This window comes from Bubalus kerabau, chromosome 8, assembly GCF_029407905.1.
Source record: "Bubalus kerabau isolate K-KA32 ecotype Philippines breed swamp buffalo chromosome 8, PCC_UOA_SB_1v2, whole genome shotgun sequence".
Lineage (NCBI taxonomy): Eukaryota > Metazoa > Chordata > Mammalia > Artiodactyla > Bovidae > Bubalus > Bubalus kerabau.
Genome location: NC_073631.1, coordinates 78260773 through 78271369, shown reverse-complemented (window position 1 = coordinate 78271369; position 10597 = coordinate 78260773). Strand labels below are relative to the sequence as shown.

Here is a 10597-nt window from a genome sequence, read left to right as displayed (position 1 = left end):
AATAAGTTTTCTGGTTGAGCAGCCTTTATCAAAAAAGGGTCATAAAATGCCCACAGGCCTCCAAGGCCAGAAGATAATGTACACAACATTGTTTATGGGAAAGGTATGCAGAAAAAATCCTGGTTTTGATAAAGACAAAACAGATATAATGTTTGGGCTGACTCTGTATGAATTTGCATCTTTCATTTCCCTCTATGTACAAGTCAAGATATAAAAGTTCCTTTTGAAAATAAAGTAATGGGCCTCGCTCACCAAAGCTTGGTCTCCCCGTGTTGTTCTTTTTTTCCTTTTCCCTCCTTTTCTCTCTCTGTTCTTCTTTCAGGATGACTCCTTGGAACACAGGAGCTTTATTGGCTTTCTATGTAAACCAAGGCAGATCAAGCCCTGCTCTCTGCTTTGCTATCCTTATCGCCTAGGCCGTCATCCTGAGGATAGCCCTGGATCCTGCTGGGGCTGGACCCCAGCAACATCTTTCTTTACTGATAGTAATTTCTCACTAGAAATCAAAAACAAAAAGAAATCTGGAAAAATTTCCCAAATACATAGCAACTAAATTACACACTTCTAAATAGTACATGACCAACCTAGACAGCATATTAAAAAGCAGAGACATTACTTTGCCAACAAAGGTCAGTCTAGTCAAGGCTATGGTTTTTCCAGTAGTCATGTATGGGTGTGAGAGTTGGCCCATAAAGAAAGTTGAGCACTGAAGAATTGATTCTTTTGAACTGTAATGTTGGAGAAAACTCTTTAGAGTCCCTTGGGCTGCAAGGAGATCAAACAAGTCAATCCTAAAAGAAATCAGTCCTAAATATTCATTGGAAGGACTGATGCTGAAGCTCCAATACTTTGGCCACCTGATGTGAAGAACTGAGTCATTGGAAAAGACCCTGATGATGGGAAAGACTGAAGGTAGGAGGAGAAGGGGATGACAGAGGATGAGATTGTTGGGTGGCATCACTGACTCGATAGACATGAGTTTGAGCAAGCTCCAGGAACTGGTGATGGACAGGGAAGCCTGACATACTACAGTCCAAGGGGTCACAAAGAGTTGGACACAACTAAGCAACTGAACTGAACTGAACTGAGCCAAGGGGAGAACACAGCAGACTATTGCCTCAAGAACTGTGTGCTGCCCTGTAAGGGGAACTGAGAGACTTTATAGATAGAGCTCTCAGTGGGGAAGAGGAGGTGATAAGGAGCAAAGTAATAAGAATCTTGAATATTCTTCTTCTTGCATTGTTTCCAAACAGTCATAGCTGGCATCAGGTAGCCCAGTAATTGGGTCCATTCATCTCTGGTTCATTACACTGCGGCCTTCTTTCTGAGATGCAAAAAGCTACAAGGGGTGGTCTGAAGAGATTGGTGAAGGACAGGATGTAATTAACAGAGTTAAAGGGTAATCTCTGGTGGCTCAGACAGTAAAGAATCTACCTGCAATGCAGGAGACCTGGGTTTGACCCCAGAATTGGGAAGATCCCATGGAGAAGAGCATGGCAACCCACTCCATATTCTTGCCTGGGAAATCCCATGGACAAAGGAGCTTGGCAGGCTATAGTCCATGGGGTGGCAAAGAGTCGGACATGACTGGGTAACTAACACTTTCACTTTCACACTTTAAAGGATAGGTGTGGATGTAACTTACATAGTGTCAGGTTAGTTTTGAGGACTATAAACTTAAGTTATAGACTACAGATTAGGAAGAGTTGAAGTAAAAACAAGGAGTGATCAGGCCTATTCACTGTTCTCTTTATTTTCTTTGTTCTCAGGAAAGGGAAAGAAAAGAAAGAAAAGCTCATTCCTGAAAGAAAAACTCATTCCTCTTCTTCCAGTTTCACTGCAACAGTCCAGGGTCCAACTAATCTGTGCTCAGAGCATGGTGTCGAAACAGAGGCCCAATGGGACAGTCTTAAACTGGACACTGTCCATGCTGACTGCTCTGATCATTCCTCTGAGGTTCCTAAGCCCAAAGCTTTTAAATATACAAGAGAAAAATGCTTTAAATTTAGGAATGAAAGCATTGTCTACCCACACATGAATGGGCATACACAGGGATACATGTTGGGGGGGGGAGGGTGGGGCATGTGTGTGTGTGTATAGTAGGATTTAAAGAATTTGCTAGGTCTCAGGTGATTCTGGGATTACCTTGGTCAAAGTCTTAGGTAAGAACCCAAAATTGTTGTGTAGAGTGGCCTCAGAGAAAAAAGATGTTGCAAGAAAGCAAAGCCATGGGCCTAGTGAAGGGAGAGTGCAGTACAGAGCTGGCCAGCCCTCCTGCCTGAGTTGCTATGGACTTTGTTGCAGACAGGTTTATGTATTCTGCACTGTTTTCATTTTTGTGTGTGTGTTTTTTTTTGTTTTGTTTTGTTTTGTTTTGCTTTGGCTCTAAGGCCATCAGATTTTATTACAGGGGTTGCATGCCCCTCCAAAAAATATTTTTTCCTGGGTAGCAGTGAAGCTGATCCTTCCAAAATCTGAATTATGTACACTGTAGATGAGATTTCAGTTTTTCTTTCTTATTTATAATCCCCCAAGCATCAGTTAACTGTGTTTCTCCAAATCCCCAGAGAAGGAAATGGCAACCCACTCTAGTACTCTTGCTTGGGAAATCCCACAGACAGAGGATCCTGGTGGGCTACAGTCCATGAAGTCAGAGAGTCAAACATGACTTATAGACTAAAACACCACCACCATCCCTGTAGGGTCTCACTCCTTGAGCACTGAAGTGCAAATGACTCAATGTCCTGTATCCTGTCTTCACTGGGAAACTCCTTCTGTCCCTTCCCCACCACCCACCTTCAGACTTGGGGTCACACCCTGCCCCTGATACCCTCTGCTCTGCTCCCGTCAACTCACAACTTTTAGTTCTACAACAGCCACCAGCATGAGGCTGTGTCCTGGGACATGGGTTTCCTGAATGGAGTGGCCTCGTGGAGGAGAACTACCCTAGAACATCACAGACAATGCCAGCTGAACTTCAGCAAAGGTGCTGCCAGGAGCTACTCCCAGGACACCTTTCCTGCAGGACTTCCCTCCCAGCCAGCTCCAGCTTTCCTGTCCCAGAACCTGGCCATTTCACAAGAATAACTCACACCCCAGCCTCTCCAGGGCTCAAGCTGTGCAGCCTTCCAAAGCCTCCTGTTATTGCCTCCAACTTCCCAGCACTCTTTTCTACATAAAAGTGAAAGTTGCTCAGTCATGTCCGACTCTTTGCGACCCCATGGACTATACAGTCTGTTGAATTCTCTAGGCCAGACCTATACAGTCCATGGAATTCTCCAGGCCAGAATACTGGAGGACAGTAGCCTTTCCCTTCTCCAGGGGATCTTCCCAACCCAGGGATCAAACCCAGGTCTCCTGCATTGCAGGCAGATTCTTTACCATCTGAGCCACAAGGGAAGCCCATTAAGGTGGGATACAATTGACATTCACCTTTGCCAAGCCATTTACATTTCACAGAGAGTAAAGAATCCACCTGCAATGAAGGAGACACAGTTCATCTCTGGGTGGGGAAGGTCCCCTGGAGAAGGGAATGGCAACCCACTCCAGTATTCCAGATAATTCCATGGACAGAGGAGCCAGGTGGGCTACATCTCATGGGGTTGCAAAGAGTCAAACACAACTGAATGACTAACACTTAAACACTTTTATTTTACTTCCATCAGAAAATGTGTATCCCCTTTGATGAGAACATGTTCTGGTGTTTTGATGATGCTGTAAAGAGTTGAATTGCCATTCCTCACCTCTCCGAGAAAAGCTAATATTCTAAAACAGTACGTACCTAGAGAAATGCATTAAGAGGAACAACTATAGGAAATATGCATCACACCTGTAATCTCATTTAGACATTCCCCATCACAACAGATAGCCCCAGGGGCAGAGCAGTGGGTCCCTACCTTGGCCTGAACTCCAGATAGTCCCTGCCTTGGACTGAACTCCACTTCTGAGCAAGCCTACAGGGAGGAGCAGCACCAGGCCAAAAGCATCCCCTTTCTCAAGTCAGTTCAGTTCAGTTCAGTCCCTCAGTCATGTCTGACTCTGCAATCCCATGGACTGCAGCATGCCAGGCCTCCCTGTCCATCACCAATTCCTGGAGTTTACTCAAACTCATGTCCATTGAGTCAGTGATACCATCCAACCATCTCATCCTCTGTCATCCCCTTCTCCTCCTGCCTTCAGTCTTTCCCAACATCAGGGTCTTTTCAAATGAGTCAGCTCTTCTCATCAGGTAGCCGAAGTATTGGAGTTTCAGTGTCAACATCAGTCCTTCCAATGAATATTCATGACTAATTTCCTTTAGGATGGACTGGTTGGATCTCCTTGCAGTCCAAGGGATTCTCAAGAGTCTTCTCCAACACCACAGTTCAAAAGCATCAATTCTTCGGTGCTCAGCTTTCTTCATATAAAGGTGAAGCTTTCTTTCTTTACCTCCACCATAGTTTGCTGCTGCTGCTAAGTTGCTTCAGTCATGTCCGACTCTGTGCGACCCCATAGATGGCAGCCCAATAGGCTCCCCCGTCCCTGGGATTCTCCAGGCAAGAATATTGGAGTGGGTCGCCATTTCCTTCTCCAATGCATTAAAGTGAAAAGTGAAAGTGAAGTCGCTCAGTCGTGTCCGACTCTTAGTGACCCCATGGACTGCAGCCTACCAGGCTCCTCCATCCATGGGATTTTCCAGGCAAGAGTAGTGGAGTGGGGTGCCATTGCCTTCTCTGCCATTTTGGTCTCAGGTAAATAGCAGGGAGGGAACACAGCCCCACCCATCAACGGGAAATTGGATTAAAGATTTACTGAGCATGGCCCTGCCCATCAGAACAAGACCCAGTTTCCCCCTCAGTCAGTCTCTCCCATCTGGAAGCTTCCATAAGCCTCTTATCCTTCTCCATCAGAGGGCAGACAGACTGAAAACCATAATCACAGAAAACTAACCAAACTTATCACATGGACCACAGCCTTGTCTAACTCAAGGAAACTATGAACCATACCTTGTAGGGCCACCCAAGACGGATGGGACATGATGGAGAGTTCTGACAAGATGTGGTCCACTGGAGAAGGAAATGGCAAACCACTTCAGTATTCTTGCCTTGAGAACCCCATGAACAGTATGAAAAAGCAAAAAGATAAGACACTGAAAGATGAACTCCCCAGGTCAGTAGGTGCCCAATATGCTACTGGAGATCAGTGGAGAAATAACTTCAGAGAGTTATTAAAATTCTTAATATTCTGTTTTAAAATTGTGTAATTTGGCACAAATGAGTAAACAGGATAGTTTGTGACTGAATTTTTGTATTTACTCATCAGTCACTTCTATAAAATGATCCTCATGCAGATTGTCATATCCTCTTATTCATCATCTCCAGATGTTTTCCTTTGTTTGGTTTCTAATGGTTATTCTGAAATTGCTATTACAATTGACCTCTTTCAGCTGATTTTCAGATCAGCGATTTTAAAAAAGTCTAGGCAAGTTGCAAGTGTCCCAAACTGAGATGATCTGTTATTTCCAAATGTGTTATTTGTAAATGTGGTTTTTTCTTCCTTTCCTAAACTTTTCTCAAGGGGTTACATTGTTCCAGATCATTCTAGCACTTGGAATAGAGTTGAGTTACACACTTAACATTCTTCTTTAATTATGAAGTTGAAATAAACAGCAGTAGATGCCAGATCCAGTTGTTGATGGGGACAAAAGTGCATGGGCCAATGGGAAAAGGAGTGTTGATCTTTTTGAAATAAAAATGATGAATAGTTCACGTTATCAGCCTTTGAAGGAAGGACAAGGGGGAAAGCATTTCCATTTTGGCAGTTTCTTTGTTTACAAAAAAGGGAAGGTAGGAGAGGCTTGGGTTCCCACAAGCCCTCACAGTGTTTTGCAACTTCTTTGAAAGGCCACTAGGGAACCAAGGCCTCTGCTTCCCACTGACAATTGATGAGGAGATGGCACCCTCATGCCACAAGAAGACCCCAGAGCTGGCTCTGGGCTCCCTCTGTGGTGCTCCTTGGCAGAAGCACATGGGTGGCTAGGCACCAGAGAAACCTCAGTGGTCATCAGACTGACTTTCTTCAACCATCAATCTTACCACGTCTCTTCTCCAGGACTCTGGAGAGTCCCCACACTCCACAGGTGAGATTCCAGGCCCTCCTATTTCTCCAGTTTCATCCCATCTCAGCCACTGCCCTGCAACCTTGACTTTTGTGTTTTAACAGCCATGCCTGTTCTATTGAAATAATCTCCCCTCCCTTGGTCTTCCCTTTGGTCACCTCCCCGAGGGTCCATGGAGCTCTACGTCCCTGCCTTCTGGCAGTCTCCCCACTGCTGGATAATCATTATGGGTAGAATTGTGTCTCCTCCCAAATTCATAGGCAAACCCTAAACTTCGATGTAACTATATTTGGATAGAAGACTTTTAAGGAAGTAATTAGGGTACAATGAGGTCATTACACAATAGGGCTGGTGTCCTTATAAAAAGAGAGAGAGCAGAAAAATGAAACCACAGAATGCATTTTGGGTCTTAGCAGAGCACAAATTCTTCTGTCTTGGTGCAGAGAGAATTCAGCAAAAGGCAGAGAGATGGGTAAAGAAAGAGTTTATTAATACAGGACATTTTTGAGAGATACAAGTTAGCAGGTAAGGGAGTGCCATCCCCCGAAAGCTGGGTGGGCTACATTTTTATAATCAAATAAAATTAGGGAGGGGAAGAAGACCACCTCCTTCCTCATATTTGATGTCAAGTTTTCATCATCAGCTCCTCCTCCGCCTCATGCAGTGGAGTTTTCTTGTCCCTACATGGTCAAACCAGGACTGTCATGAAGCTATGGAAATGAGCAAAAAGGCGATAACATATACTAAAATATGGTAAACCATCTCAGGTTTCAGTAAAATGTCACCTTTCCCTATTTTTCTGCTCTTAGTACAAGCAGAAAAAGCCCCTTCTCAAGGATCATTCATTTGTTGACTTCAGTGAACAGGATGTAGGCCTCATTCCACCATTGTTTATGCTTTGGGGCACGTCTCATGCTTCCTTTGCATGGTTTCATTGCCGAGCAAGTCTGCATGGTCTGTTTTTAAGCAAGCCTGCTTTCTTGATAGATCATTAATCTACAGGAGTCTCCATACTTTTTCTCTATTTATGAACCCCTAGTGAGAATAACTATTTAATCTCCTAAGTTGTCCCTTTACTCTGTCCCTATCACAAACACACAGAGAGAAAAGGTCTCAAGAGAACTCAGCAAGAGGACAGCCATCTGCAAGAAAAGAAGCTGCGGGAGAAACCAACCCTCTCAGTACCCTGGTCTCAGACTTCCAGCTCTGTGACCCACGAGAAGACCAACGTCTGTTGTTTAAGCCCCTCAGCCTGTGGTGCTCTGTGATGGCAGCTAGCACAAAACCGTCTGCCTCTCACATCCATGGTGGCCCTTCCTGACCATCATTCCAAATAATTAATAGAGCATTTGATCTTCCATAAGTACTTCTTCCCCAAGGTTTCCCAGGTGGCACTAGTGGTAAAGAATCCACCTGCCAATGCAGGAAATATAAGAGACCAGGTTCAACCCCTGGATTGGGAAGATCCCCTGGAGGACAGCATGGCAACCCACTCCAGTACTCTTGCCTGGAAAATCCCAAGGAGAGAGGAGCCTCATGGGCTACAGTCCCTGGGGTCACAAAAAGTTACACAAGTAAGCAACTGAGCACTAGAACTAATCACCTCCTCCCTAGTGACAGAATATACTTGCTATCTTTCTTATAAGTGCCATCAAGCAAGAAAATAAGATCTTCCTTTCCCCAGTAAGAAATGAGCTTCCCTTAACCCCTGACATCTTAGCTCAGTGCCACATAAGAACAGAAGTGGATTAAATGGAACGAATGGGTTAGAGGAAACCAGGTTGGTGTGAGGATTCAATAACCATGATGATGTGAAAAAGCACACAGTTGGTCATAGAGTGGGTGCTCCATGAATGTAAATGCTACCCCTTGAAGAACACACAAGCCACCATGCCCACTGAGAGGACATCTACAGAGGGAGGACACATTTCTCACTTTGTCCATTTGATCAACAGATACTAACAAAAACCCAGTGTGAGCCAGCCTTGTGCAAACTGGAGGGAAACCAGTAAGAAGCAAAGCCAACTCCACCCTCAGGAGTTTATTCTCTTCTGGAGAAAACAGATGACAAACAAGGAGTATAATCGAGGTCTTAGTGACTGATAAGCACTAGACAGGGAAATGAGGTGGAGTTGGGGTTGGGGTGATACGGGTGCTAGATTAGTAACATTTATTCCAACATTTGCCTGACACCCACTATGTACCAGGGATCATACCGGGTGTTGGGAAAATAAAGATGAGCAAACAGCTTCTCTCAGAGGAATGGCCGTGGAGGGCGGGGGAACCCCTGCCTGCCTTCCTCAGCGGCTCCAGAAGCTCTGGTGGTAACCACCAGGGGCTGCCTGAGACTCCTGTTGGTACTCACAGACCTTGGGTACACCGGCTGCACTGTTGTGTCTGGCTTTTTATTTTCCTTCCCCTTTCTTCCTCCACAATTAAATCTTGCTATTCGAGTGGCCTCAGACCTCTGTTCTCACTGACAATATTCAAGATTAGGACTACAGAAACTGGGGAAGAACTGTCAATTTCCCCATGAGATTTTACAAGTCTAAAATAAAGAATTCTCTATAACCTAGGGGACACTTCTTTCTTTTATTCTCTTAAAGGGGACAAAACTAACTTAAGAAAATGTCCTTTGCTTATGGTCAAAGGAAGAAAACAAAAGCATTTCCAGTGTACAATCATCTGACTTAATTTTCAAAGCACCAGTATCTTTAAGGGGTCCCAGATGGTGGGTGAGCACTGGGCAGTGCTCAGGAGGACATCGGAAGGGACGGCTGGGATGACTGATGGACATGAGCAGGGGTCACGTGGAACCGAGCTCCATGAGGGTTGCACAATTCAAAATAAAGTTGGAGGGAAAATATTGACTCTGAGCCTTTTAGTCACCAGTGCAAATATATACTATTTATATTGGCTATAAAATCCACCAGGAGTGATCTGCCTGGTCTCAAAGTGGTCACAGACTCCAGCGACTAAGAAGAAAGTTTGGGTTCTGGACTCATCCTCCCCTCTTCCTGTCCCTCTGATTCTAACAGTGCGGCCTAAGACCTGGCTAATCAGAACAATCCTCTGACCCCAGGGGGAATACAGGAAGGGTGACCCTGATTTGACTCAACATGAAGCAAAAAGACTTTGGGCTCCTGGGGAAAGCGATTCTGATCTGGAGAAAGCTTGATTCTGAGAAGATGTGGGGTGGGCTGGTGGCCGTCGGCTCGAGAGGGGACAGAGTCAGAGCAGTGAAGGTGAGACCCCCTTTAGACACCCAGTGTGGAGGCTGGGTCATTAACTCTTGGTCAGACCTGCAGAAGCAGAGTGACTTTGGAGTGCGGTGACCCTCTGCTTTTCTTTCTGTACCTCTGGCTTCCTTTGTGTTCCTTTTTCAGCCTGGTTGAGGTTGGGTTTTTGCCATCAGCACCTGAAAGACCACATGGGAGCCTGTATCCTGGTCCCACTTAGTTGGCCCTGCTCGTGCAAGGAAACTGTGACCCACGGCCCACGGCCACACATGGGTCAGTGTCTGGCCTCTTAGATGCCACGTGCTTCCAGGCCCAGCGGTGCTCTCCTCCTGGGATTTGCCAGGAATGCTGGGATGAGAGCAGGTGCGGTAGGGGACCAGATTCAAGCTGATGTTGTCGGAAGCATTCAACTTGATGTTTGGTGCCTTCTTTTCCCTCTGCTATGAGAAGAGGATGTTCCAGATCCGAGTAAAGAGGGAGGCCCCGTCCCTAACCGAGGATGCAGAAGAGTCACGGACGGGGGCCAGGAGGATCAAGCCACGTCACGGCTGACCTGCAGGTGGCAGGACAGAGCGGCAGTCCCCCGGGAACGCGGAATGTGAGAAGTCAGCTTCTGTTGAGCAGCAGTCTCCCTGGCTTCTATTACATCACTGGTGGTGGAGGAGGAACACAGCATCCTAACCCGATCCCAGTGAACCCCGACTCCCAGTGAACCCTGACTCCGAGCAGCCCTCATGATGTGGTCCGCTTGGGCACCCCTCACAGCTGCTTAGAAAGCCAGGCAGCCTGGCTGTCCTTGGAAGGTGCCTTGTCTTGGCAGGCTCCCCCAACCCTGGAAGAAGTGATTGTAACTGACTCCATGGACTGCATCACCAGCCACAGAAACAGCTTGTAAAAAACAGATCCCAAAACGGGTCAAACATTTTCCCTTGCTATGGCCAATTCTAGGTTTTTATCCCATGATAGAAAGCTCTACCATCTTATAACAGGCACTTGTTTAGGAAAATACCACAGCGTGATGGCTTTTAAGAAATATCTGTTTTCTGAGTAAAAGAAGAGAGGGCAGAAAACATGAAAAAAAAGTCTGTACGGTAAGAAAAAGTAGGATTTATCTTTTTTGATGGCTCACTGGGGAGTGACATGATTTTCTAGAAATGTCAAGTTCCACAGAGCCAAGCAATCATATTTTACAGAATTTGGTTCATTATGAGAAACATGCATAAAAGAGAGAAACAATTTACCCTAAAATGGAATTGAATAC

At 45.6% G+C, this 10597-nt stretch overlaps 1 long non-coding RNA gene across 1 annotated transcript; it reads left to right on the top strand.

The window, feature by feature from the left end:
• The first annotated feature begins 3922 nt into the window (after positions 1-3922).
• On the top strand, positions 3923-7477 carry LOC129658589 (uncharacterized). Its single transcript, XR_008717428.1, has 3 exons — positions 3923-4408; positions 5883-6118; positions 7199-7477. It is a non-coding gene; the product is annotated as an uncharacterized LOC129658589 (long non-coding RNA).
• The last annotated feature ends 3120 nt before the right edge of the window (positions 7478-10597 follow it).